The sequence below is a fragment of the Triticum dicoccoides genome, chromosome 6A (genome assembly GCF_002162155.2).
Source record: "Triticum dicoccoides isolate Atlit2015 ecotype Zavitan chromosome 6A, WEW_v2.0, whole genome shotgun sequence".
NCBI classification, from domain to species: domain Eukaryota; kingdom Viridiplantae; phylum Streptophyta; class Magnoliopsida; order Poales; family Poaceae; genus Triticum; species Triticum dicoccoides.
Genome location: NC_041390.1, coordinates 440,174,413 through 440,184,133, shown reverse-complemented (window position 1 = coordinate 440,184,133; position 9,721 = coordinate 440,174,413). Strand labels below are relative to the sequence as shown.

General features: G+C 39.5%; 2 long non-coding RNA genes across 2 annotated transcripts; both read right to left on the bottom strand.

Moving 5' to 3' along the window:
* Nucleotides 1-646: 646 nt before the first annotated feature.
* LOC119317170 lies at nt 647-4,507 on the bottom strand. The gene is made up of 3 exons (XR_005153537.1): nt 1,833-4,507; nt 1,260-1,742; nt 647-1,139 (listed from the first exon to the last, which is right to left on the bottom strand). It is a non-coding gene; the product is annotated as an uncharacterized LOC119317170 (long non-coding RNA).
* Nucleotides 4,508-7,066: 2,559 nt separating this feature from the next.
* Nucleotides 7,067-8,966, bottom strand: LOC119318749. The gene is made up of 4 exons (XR_005154228.1): nt 8,838-8,966; nt 7,689-7,739; nt 7,240-7,331; nt 7,067-7,157 (listed from the first exon to the last, which is right to left on the bottom strand). It is a non-coding gene; the product is annotated as an uncharacterized LOC119318749 (long non-coding RNA).
* Nucleotides 8,967-9,721: the final 755 nt, after the last annotated feature.

Sequence of the window (9,721 nt, the reverse complement as noted above, 5' to 3'; positions counted from 1 at the left end):
GTGCTACTGTTGTTCCTTTGGATGCTCTCGTCGCCCGGATCGACAAGACAATCTCGCTGTAAATTCGCACACACTCCTTCTCATCAAAGATACTAGATCGGGATCGCGTCTTGGCGCAAGGGTGCCGGTCCCAACATTTGGTTAGGCAGGTAATGCTAAGTTAATATGAATTCAGTTTTAGTATATGCATTCATACAACATAACAAAATAGTGAAGAAGAAACGTTCAGTTGTGATAGGAGCAAGACATAATGATGATAAACATCGGCATGAGACTAAGACAAAATCAATTTCAGTGCGTTTGTTAACATAGGGAACTAAAGCAATTGCTCAGAATGGATTAGACCAATACAGTAAATTTACATAAAATTCAGGGCATTGCCAAACGGCAAGACAACATATATACCAAAAGTATGACAAACATGACACATTTTGTCATTACAAAAATATGTCTAAAGTAGTGATCCAATAATCCAGCGCCTGGTATTTATCAGGGGAGTATGTAAACCAATACAAATCATATAAGTGCAGTACAAAGTAAGATATGGTTCAATAAAAACCATCAAAATTCTTGATAGATCAGGATTACAGCAAGTCATTTATATAGAAATGAATGCATCCCACAAGTTGAATTACCATTATTAATAATTAGTGTAAGTTTGTTACATAGCAAGGGACCGAAAACTAAGTAGCACATTACAGGACAGCCGAACATCACAAAATACTAAAAGCAAGGCGTTTATACAAAGGCTGGTGACAGTTAGATGGCAGTCTTGATAAGTACACAAAGTTAGAACCAATGGTGGAGCTCATCATGGCGAGTGATACCGCTGGAAGCATATGATTGCCAATTCCAACCACTCGGGTATCGCTTCGTCGAGAATCTCATCGGAGTCCATGACGACTATAACTATCGCTTGTCCAGAGAAGGGGTTGCATGGAGCAAATGGATCAAAGGGAAAGAATCACAGGTGATAAGTTTAGCTTGAGGCACCAACCTTTGGATATTTTCAACCGAGAGCAGTCTCGCACAAAGGTATCTCCTCTGGTGTCTCTGCTGAAAGCCTGACCCTGGGTGGCCTGAAGTGCACTTATCCTGTCCAAAAAACCAGTGGGCCTTCTTTGTGTGGCCTGGGTGGCCTGAAATTAATCACCGAAGGAATAAACCAATACAGAATATATGTTTGATCGTTCTGTAGCATGGCATGGTACATATTGGAATGACACGGAAGATCTTCGAACAATATATGCAACACTTACACACATGCCTCTTAACTCCTGTTCATCCGTAAAGGATACCATGTTGGATCTGTCATCTTCATCGCATTGAAACTGATGAAAGCATGCCGCCACAAGAATTAGGTAGAGAAATTAAGGGAATCAGAAAGTAAACTTGGGTTAGTGTCATCTAAACATGGGCATAATGTGATCTCATTACAGAATATAACGGCACGGATTTACTAATTATGACATTGGCTAATTCAACAATTCATTGGAAGTTGTTTCAGGCAGAACCACTCTAATCCATCAGGAGTACCTATTTTTTAGGTTCCAACAAAGTTTGTAGGGTTACCTAACAGTAATACCATACCGAAATTGTTTGAAAATTAGGAGGGAGAAGGAGAGGGGAGGCAAGATATCAGCAATTAGGCCGTTTTCAGAGAGGAAGGGACCCCGTGGATGGGTCCTTGCGGTCGCCGGCCAAGTTCACGCTGTCGCTGGAGTTCACCTCCGGGCCGTCGCCTAAGAGGGGAGGGGATTAGGTGGAGGATGTCTCAAAACGAAAAGGAGAAGAGGACGATGCAAGGCGTCGGAAGGGGGTTCTCGCCTCACCTCGACGACTTCGTCAGTCGCTGTTGAGGCGTCTTATGGTTCAGCCTGGCGGCTACGGCGACGGTTCGTCCTGCTACTGCCAGTGACCAATGGTGGACGGAGTGCGTGTTTCTCACCGTCTCTAGCGGTGTCGTGCCCAGGAGGTCGTCGTAGATCACCCCCCTGCGTGCACCGAGGGTGCGCCTGGATCTGCCGGTCAGCAGCGGCGCCGATGAGCGCACCTTGACCCGCCACTCCCCCCTGCGCGCACTCCTGTAGCAACATGAGTGGCGGCAATTGCATCCAACTTGTCTATTTTTAAAAATAAGAAAGCAAAAGGTCATCTGTAAGGAGAGAACACCATATCGCCAAAAATCAAATGCTTAAGCTTGAAAAGGCATGCTTACATCCACTATTTAGAACTGATCCTACCAAGAAGAAACATTTAAACTAAGTACAGCAAGCACTGATAAAAATATAGGAGCAGCTATTTCAAATAAATCTGAGTGCTAAAAACTCCATTAAAGAAATGAAAATCTGGTTAGATACATCATATCTTAGTACAAGTATAGATAATTTGATATCTGATATAAAAGATGCTTTACTTAACTAAGCTCGAAGGACCAAGACTCTAGTCAGATGATTCTAAGATAATATCAAGATGCATTAGAAATAACTCGCATAATATATACCATACAAAAAAATACACCTACAACAAAACCTTTTTAATTGGCTAACAATACAATAAAATAAAGAGAAGTAATCAGTATCTGTTGGAAATATCAATCAACAAAAAGTGTTGCTCTAGATTTTGATGTGTTAGGCAAAAGAGAAAATAAACAACTGCCAGCTTAATATTGGTTGGGAAGTGACATCAATGATGTAATCCTGCTAGACTAATAGGAAAATGAATAAGCATCTACCATATCCAAGCAGGAGCTAGAACCCAAATACTTGAACCTTCATAATATAATACAGTAATAAAAACAGAGTTTCAGGGTATCAGCTCTATAGACAAAATACTCTTATGGCTAAAATAAGGATAAGCTGTGTAAGTTCATCCTTATTTAACTCCTCTTTATGTAGGTAACATATTTTAAACTCTATAGTTGGAAGAGTGTTCAAACTGCAGGATCCAAACAAATGCACTGGTGACGTACATAATTGGGGAAAGCTTCAGAACAAACTAAAGAAAACGAAAGGAAATGTCTGCTCAATGGCTCGGATTAACCCAGCAACCTAATCACAGCAGTCAAAAAAATGTTTATGGATACAAAATGGGACATGCTACCTCGGTCACTCTTTACATGAACAATCCAGCATTATCTCAAGAAAAATCTTAAAAAATCCTATAGTATTATTTTCTGTAGCATGAACAAATAGCTACAACTGGTAACTTGCAAAAAAATAGAAGTAATAGTATCACAACGAATTAAAACAAGTCATTCAACCGATAACTTGTTGGGAGTGAGTCTTTCTAGTATAACAAAGTGCAACTTACTCTTAACCAGATTAAATCAAAGACCAACAAGAAACAATAAAGGATCAAGAACAACTTATATGCAATAAAGGTATGAGAGAGAAGAAAACTTTACTTAAAACGGCTATAAACACTGGAGCATAAATAAGCAACACCTTTAAATACAAATGAAAAAGGGTTTAGGGTTAATTGCATAGTGGGCTCAGATTCACCTTTCCTCGATCATATAACCTACCCCCGTCATCTCTTACCACCAGATCAATCTGTTTACATAGTGGAGCTGCCCTGGTTATCACTCAACAAGAATGACCATCCAAGGACAGAACCATAAGTATCACATGACCAAAAATGATTTTAGGGACGAGAGGGAGGATCCAACTTGATACCAACAGGTGCCTCGATTGCTCAAAGGCACACTTATTTCAGCCACAGTTAATCATCATCGCCCTAGCAAGAATAGCCTCTGACACGAGCATCGGCGGCGAGAGGAGAGGAGACCCAGAGAGAAGGGGGCGAATGGGAGCACGAAGAGGCAAGCCGCTGCCCTCCCCCACTCCATAGCCGCACGGGCCAACCACCGCCCACCACGCACGAGGCCTAGACGCGAAAAGACCGAAATACCCTCGGTGGGGGCAAGATATTACGTGCAGTGGCGCGGATATTTACCCGTCGGTGCGCGCGACGAGACGAACATGCCACACCCGCGGCCACGGTCACTGACAAACGCAGCCCACCCGCGAGGGGCCCCACACGTCAGCTAGTCCCGGTCGAACAGACAGAGTAAGCGACAGCGCGAGGAGGCAGTAACTATTCATTCCTATAGTGCTACTCCAGATCCGACGGCAGAGTACGTCCGATGGCTTGATCCGACGACCCAAACTCCATCAAGCGAACGCATCCGACGGCCGAAAGTCGCTGAGCTCTGAGGAGGCTCGGTGAGACCCTCTTCTCTTGTTTCTGGAAGTGAAACTGCCCTGGTTATCACTCATCAGAAATGACCATCCAAGGACAGAGCCACTAAAATAAGCACATGATCAGAAGGTCTCAAAGAAACGAGGGGGGATCCAACTTAATACCCTGCTCCAGTTTCCTAATTAATTAAAACTGAAGCAATAAAGGAGATATCTGGCACTACATCTAGTGGCATTATATGGCTATAATGATCACCTAACACAGAGTAGCAACATGCGATAAAACAGGAAATAATTCCCTACAGAATAATCTGCACTACTTATGCATATAATGAAAAGGAGATAGTTCTCCTAGCCTCTACATCGTGATCATATGGAAAATAATAAATTACCCGAGTGTCCCGAGATCTTCGCCAAGGAAATCTCTGTAGCTGTGATTTGATTAGAAGACCACCATAAGTAGTGTGTATCAGTTAATCAATATTTAAACTAAGGTACATGTACCACAAAAGAAACCAAGTTACATGAATATCCGGTAGTTCTAACAGAAAATACACCAGCTTAATAGCTTATAATTGCAAAGGCGGAATTAGGTGTCCCAGCTAGCCACTATAATTTTGCAATCACCAGAGCAAAATTTCCTGGCCAATTAACCAACTGATGTACGTACATTTTAACAAAACAGAGCAAGTAATAGGAAGTGCATTATTATTTTGAGCTAAAGTGTATGCATATAGTACAAACACTACAGGTATATTCTGATTATTCGTGCTTTAAGCCGAAAAGAATGAACAAGAAGAAATATATATCTGAGAAAAATAGGATTATACATTTGAAAAAAATAATCTTGTCTGATAAAAAATCCAAGCATGACAGGAGTACAGGCACACATATAGAGGTTTTGGTGGATACAACCCGTTCTAGCTTACAACATATACACACTGACTCTGCTCATACACAGATAGGTTCTGGTGTGTATAAATTGTTCTAGCTTACAACATATACACACAGACTCTGCTCGTACATGAGAAATACAAAACAGAGCACAAGCCTGGATTCATGTGTGTTCTTTATCTATTTGGGTTGACCAAGATATCTATGACCACCTCTAAATTCCCGTAGTAGCTTACAAATATTGTGTGTATCTATATTTCATTTAAATTGGGGTTGTTGGTTCTGAGTCAAAAAAAATCTAGTACTGGACCTGACAGACATAGGAGACTATCTCATCAAAGAACATGTACACAAAAATTTAAATCAAGCCATGTAAAAAATGAAGTTACTTTTATATTCTTCTTTTTTAATTTCTTTGCTATTAGCAATCAACGATGCTCACACCCAAAAGGAAGAGGAAATTAAGGGGCTCCTGACATCATGGTTGACATATTTGTGGCGTGCACCCTGGTCTCAAATCTCAAAGATATGGATGGGTGAAAGACTATCTAAATGTAATTAAAGTCGAACATTCCAAAAAAAATTGATTTGCTAACTACAAGACCAAGGTAAAACCAAGAGCGGACCTCATGTATACCTGATAGTGCATCAGACACCAACGATGTGCAGCCAACTCTTCAGAAACCCATTGGATCCTTGGCGAGCACACACTTCTCTAAATGCTCATCTTTTAACATGGTGATCTGCTCAACATTGCAAGCCGATCTGCAATCACAAAAGCAAAGCATCAGCATTAGAATAGGAGGAGGAAGTAACTAAATCAGAGGAGACCCAAACTTTAAATCCTAATACAATAGCACACGCACACACGCGCATGCACGCACACACACACAGACACACACACACATACACATCTTTGTCATGAACAGGATATGGGAAAATCCGATATATTACTAAAGAGTGGCAAAGGATAACCATCTACATTTAAGTGTTGCTTGTTAATTAGGCAATTTAAGAATCAGCCTTCATAAGGCAATAAGTGCCACTGAGCTACAAAAAGAACAATATTTTCCTTTTTATTAAACCAGAGAAATGATGGACCAGTTGGCTGGAGATGAAAAGAAGCACGCCAACACTTCTATGTTACAGAACTGAACGCAGAATGCAGACATTTATTCAATAATTACAGAATCAAGGATACATTGGATTTGAGGCCACAAAACAAGCCTGAAATAAACATGAAATAAAGACATAATAAACCATAGCATATCTCAACACGGGTATAACTCGCAAGACTCTGGGCATGCTTGTCACATGAGAGCAAATAAAACGACATTTTTCCGTCACAACTCCTATTTGTTAGCACCTCAAATACCAAATAAATCACAGCCAAGAAAGAAATCATTAAGTAGCTAGAGAATATACAGAACCCTCTAATAGGACAAAATTAGTGTAATCAGCAAGGTACTACCACTCTCTCCAATATGAAAGAAGAATAAATAAATCATATATGTGCACTGCCCTAGTTCTGTTCTCAAGAAATGTTAGTACACATTTTAGTGTAAAAGGAAGGGAAAACTAAATATAGGCTTAAGAAATACTATTATCTTATTATCATCACTTCTGTCCCATTCTTCAGATGATTTAAAGTCAATAGGTGCTTCAGCAGTATGCACACAACAGGACCAATTCGGCCATTATAGCAAGAATCACACACAAAAAGAGAAGTGGAAACTCCCTCAAGCAATCGCCCAAAGTCAGGTTTGGAATCTAATAGGATAAAATCAAGAAACTTCAATCTCAGACTGAAGCAAGAACCAGTATATAGGAATGATTCTTAAAATGGTGATTAATAGAAAGCACTGGCAATACAGAATGATGCCCAGTATATAGGAATATGATTACAAAAAAAGACTGAAGCAAGAACACAGGTAACAAGTGAGGTGCAGATGTGAATGAAGATTCCAAACCTGTGTGACGCCCTTGATCATAGCTTCATATACCACATTAGTATATCAACTTCAAGTCTTCACCATATTTGCCCATCAAGGTTACACGTGCCTACATCACAAGCCAAACAAACCACAAACATGAACATCTAGCTCACAACCGCATACACCTGAACAAATAATGCCTTGCTAACCTTCCAATGAAGTGGTCAACGGCTAGGAGGTGGATCCATGCGGAAGCGACAGCCATCTCGCTCACAAACACTCACCAGCTAAAGTAAAACCCCTACAGTACCAAGAAGTAGAATCATGTCACATCTAAAAACAACAGCTGCAACAATCTGCAAGTAAAACAAAGAATTACACACACTTTGGTAGAAATGCAACATATGTTGTTTGCCTTGAAGTGAAGAAAGTTTAATTTATTAAAATAACAACATGTTTCACTGAGCCCAGAGTAAGAACTATGAATTATATCACATTGTCCAAAACACCACATTTGGTATAGGTAAATTTCAAAACATCATCGCATATAGTATTAATTAGCAATGAACGATTTCTTCATATAATCTGTAAGAAAATGTGAAAAGAGCACATAGATAGAAACAATGAAGTTGAGATGAAGGTACCAAAAAAGGCATACCTAATGTGCGTAGGTAAGTTCCATTGAACCAGAAAGAGTATAACAAGTTCACTGCACGACAGAAAACACATGTGTTATGAATACTTCAATCTCCTTTGTATTGCCATATAAAAAGAGTAACAGTAGTGTGCCCACATAAAGCCAAAGCTAAGATATCTGGAAAAGGCCGAGTTGAGTAGAACAAAATGTGAAACTTGATTGCAGTTAGTATCACAAATAATGCTTCAAGCGACCATACTTAATTTTGAACTGCTTGTCAAAATTGAGTCAAGCAAACCATGATACCGCCACAACAGATAGGGCGACAACTCAAGCTCTTGTTATACAAAGAAATCAAATAACTAGATTCAATGATCCTTGATGATACATTGCACTTAAATTTCTGCAGAAGTCTGGGAAGGCAACTAAGTTCTGGTATGTATGGTTAGAACAAAGTCGCTCTGAGGAATTTGAATGGCCATATTTATGAATGTTCCCAAGATAAGTTTTTACATCAGTTTATTATGTCGAAAGAGAGGTGGGGCGCTCGCCAGCATCCTCTTCCAGCTCAGTGCAATACCCACAAACAGTGTACCCCTTTAGAAATAATGAACCATTACAAATGCAGCCCCAATAAAAACAGAACCATCTTCTGATAACTAAATGTGCACCTTGGCACACCCTAGTCAGGCCAGTGGAAGGTTGTGGCGATAAAAATACACGTATGAACAAACATTAAATACTGAAGATGACAAAAACAGGGAAAGATAGAACGAACAAACATAGACTGCATTTTTTTTCATTTCCTAAAACAACCAATCTAAATGAAATATTAAGCAAATCTCTGGAATGAAATTTAGAACCAAGATTTCCTGATATAACAGAAGGTCAAACTTAGGCCTTTTATGAAATAATAACTACATGCAAATATCAAACAGACAATATATCATTGCCCTCCTCTATATCTTAAGAAGAAAGAGCAGATTGTATGCTTAAGTTGGAACAGAAACTGTATGCTCAATATTTCTGAAATGGCACACTCAATATGTGCCTAATCATATCTATCAAATGCCTTTGTCAAAGAAACAGGGTAAGTACTAAGTACTCGAACATAATAGGAAAAAGGCAAGGTATCGTGATGGTACTACTCCATAAAGCAAGTTTCAATACCCTAATATCACTTTCGTAGCGGCGTGGACCAAAAAGGAAGAGGGGCCTCTTCCTCCTCGACACCTCCTCCTGTCTTCTTGCTCAACTCCGACGTGCTCAGGAGTTGGGTTCTGTAGCAGCAACGGATCTGGCAGAGGTGTCCACGGGAAAGGGTATCAGCAACATCAAAAATAATAATTACGCATCACGAAGTGGCTTAACTCTGGAGGAGCATGGTATTGGTGGTTGGCGCCATAGAATGATTGTGCAAGTTTTGCAATAAACACACCCATGGGTGACTTATAAACTGCATAACCAACTAACCAAATTGAATCATCCAACCACTCAAAGTTCTTCCAATAAATCACACTAAAATTTATGTTGCCTTATCATCTTGTCAGTCTGAAACTTATATTTTTTTCATTAGGTGAAATTTTAACATCCTATAATCCTTCACTAAATTGCTCTTTAATAAATACTAAAACTAATTCCATAAAATTCCTAAGCAGTAGAAATACTACTTGTATGTGCTCTGAATAAATGTCAACAACTCCTCTCTCAGGCTCAATCAACTCATATGCATGTTTTTTTTCTTCTCATAGTCAGATGAATACTTTCCAAATACAATATTGCCAAATTAATAGCAATCTTGATAATTAGCACACAAATATATGATACAAGATGATAAAAATTAAGAACACAGCTAGTTAAATAAAAAAAGTTTAGGAAAGGCATGAAACAAATGCTCCTGGTTGGCTAGGAAATTAGAAATTGCAAGCTTTTGCTGCAGCTTACAAGTCATGAGCAGAAAATTTAGTTTCCCTTTCCTAATCCGGCCCAATCAATACAAGAAACTGAAGTGTAAGAAAGAGATACGTAATGAGGATTAACTTCACGAAGCGAAA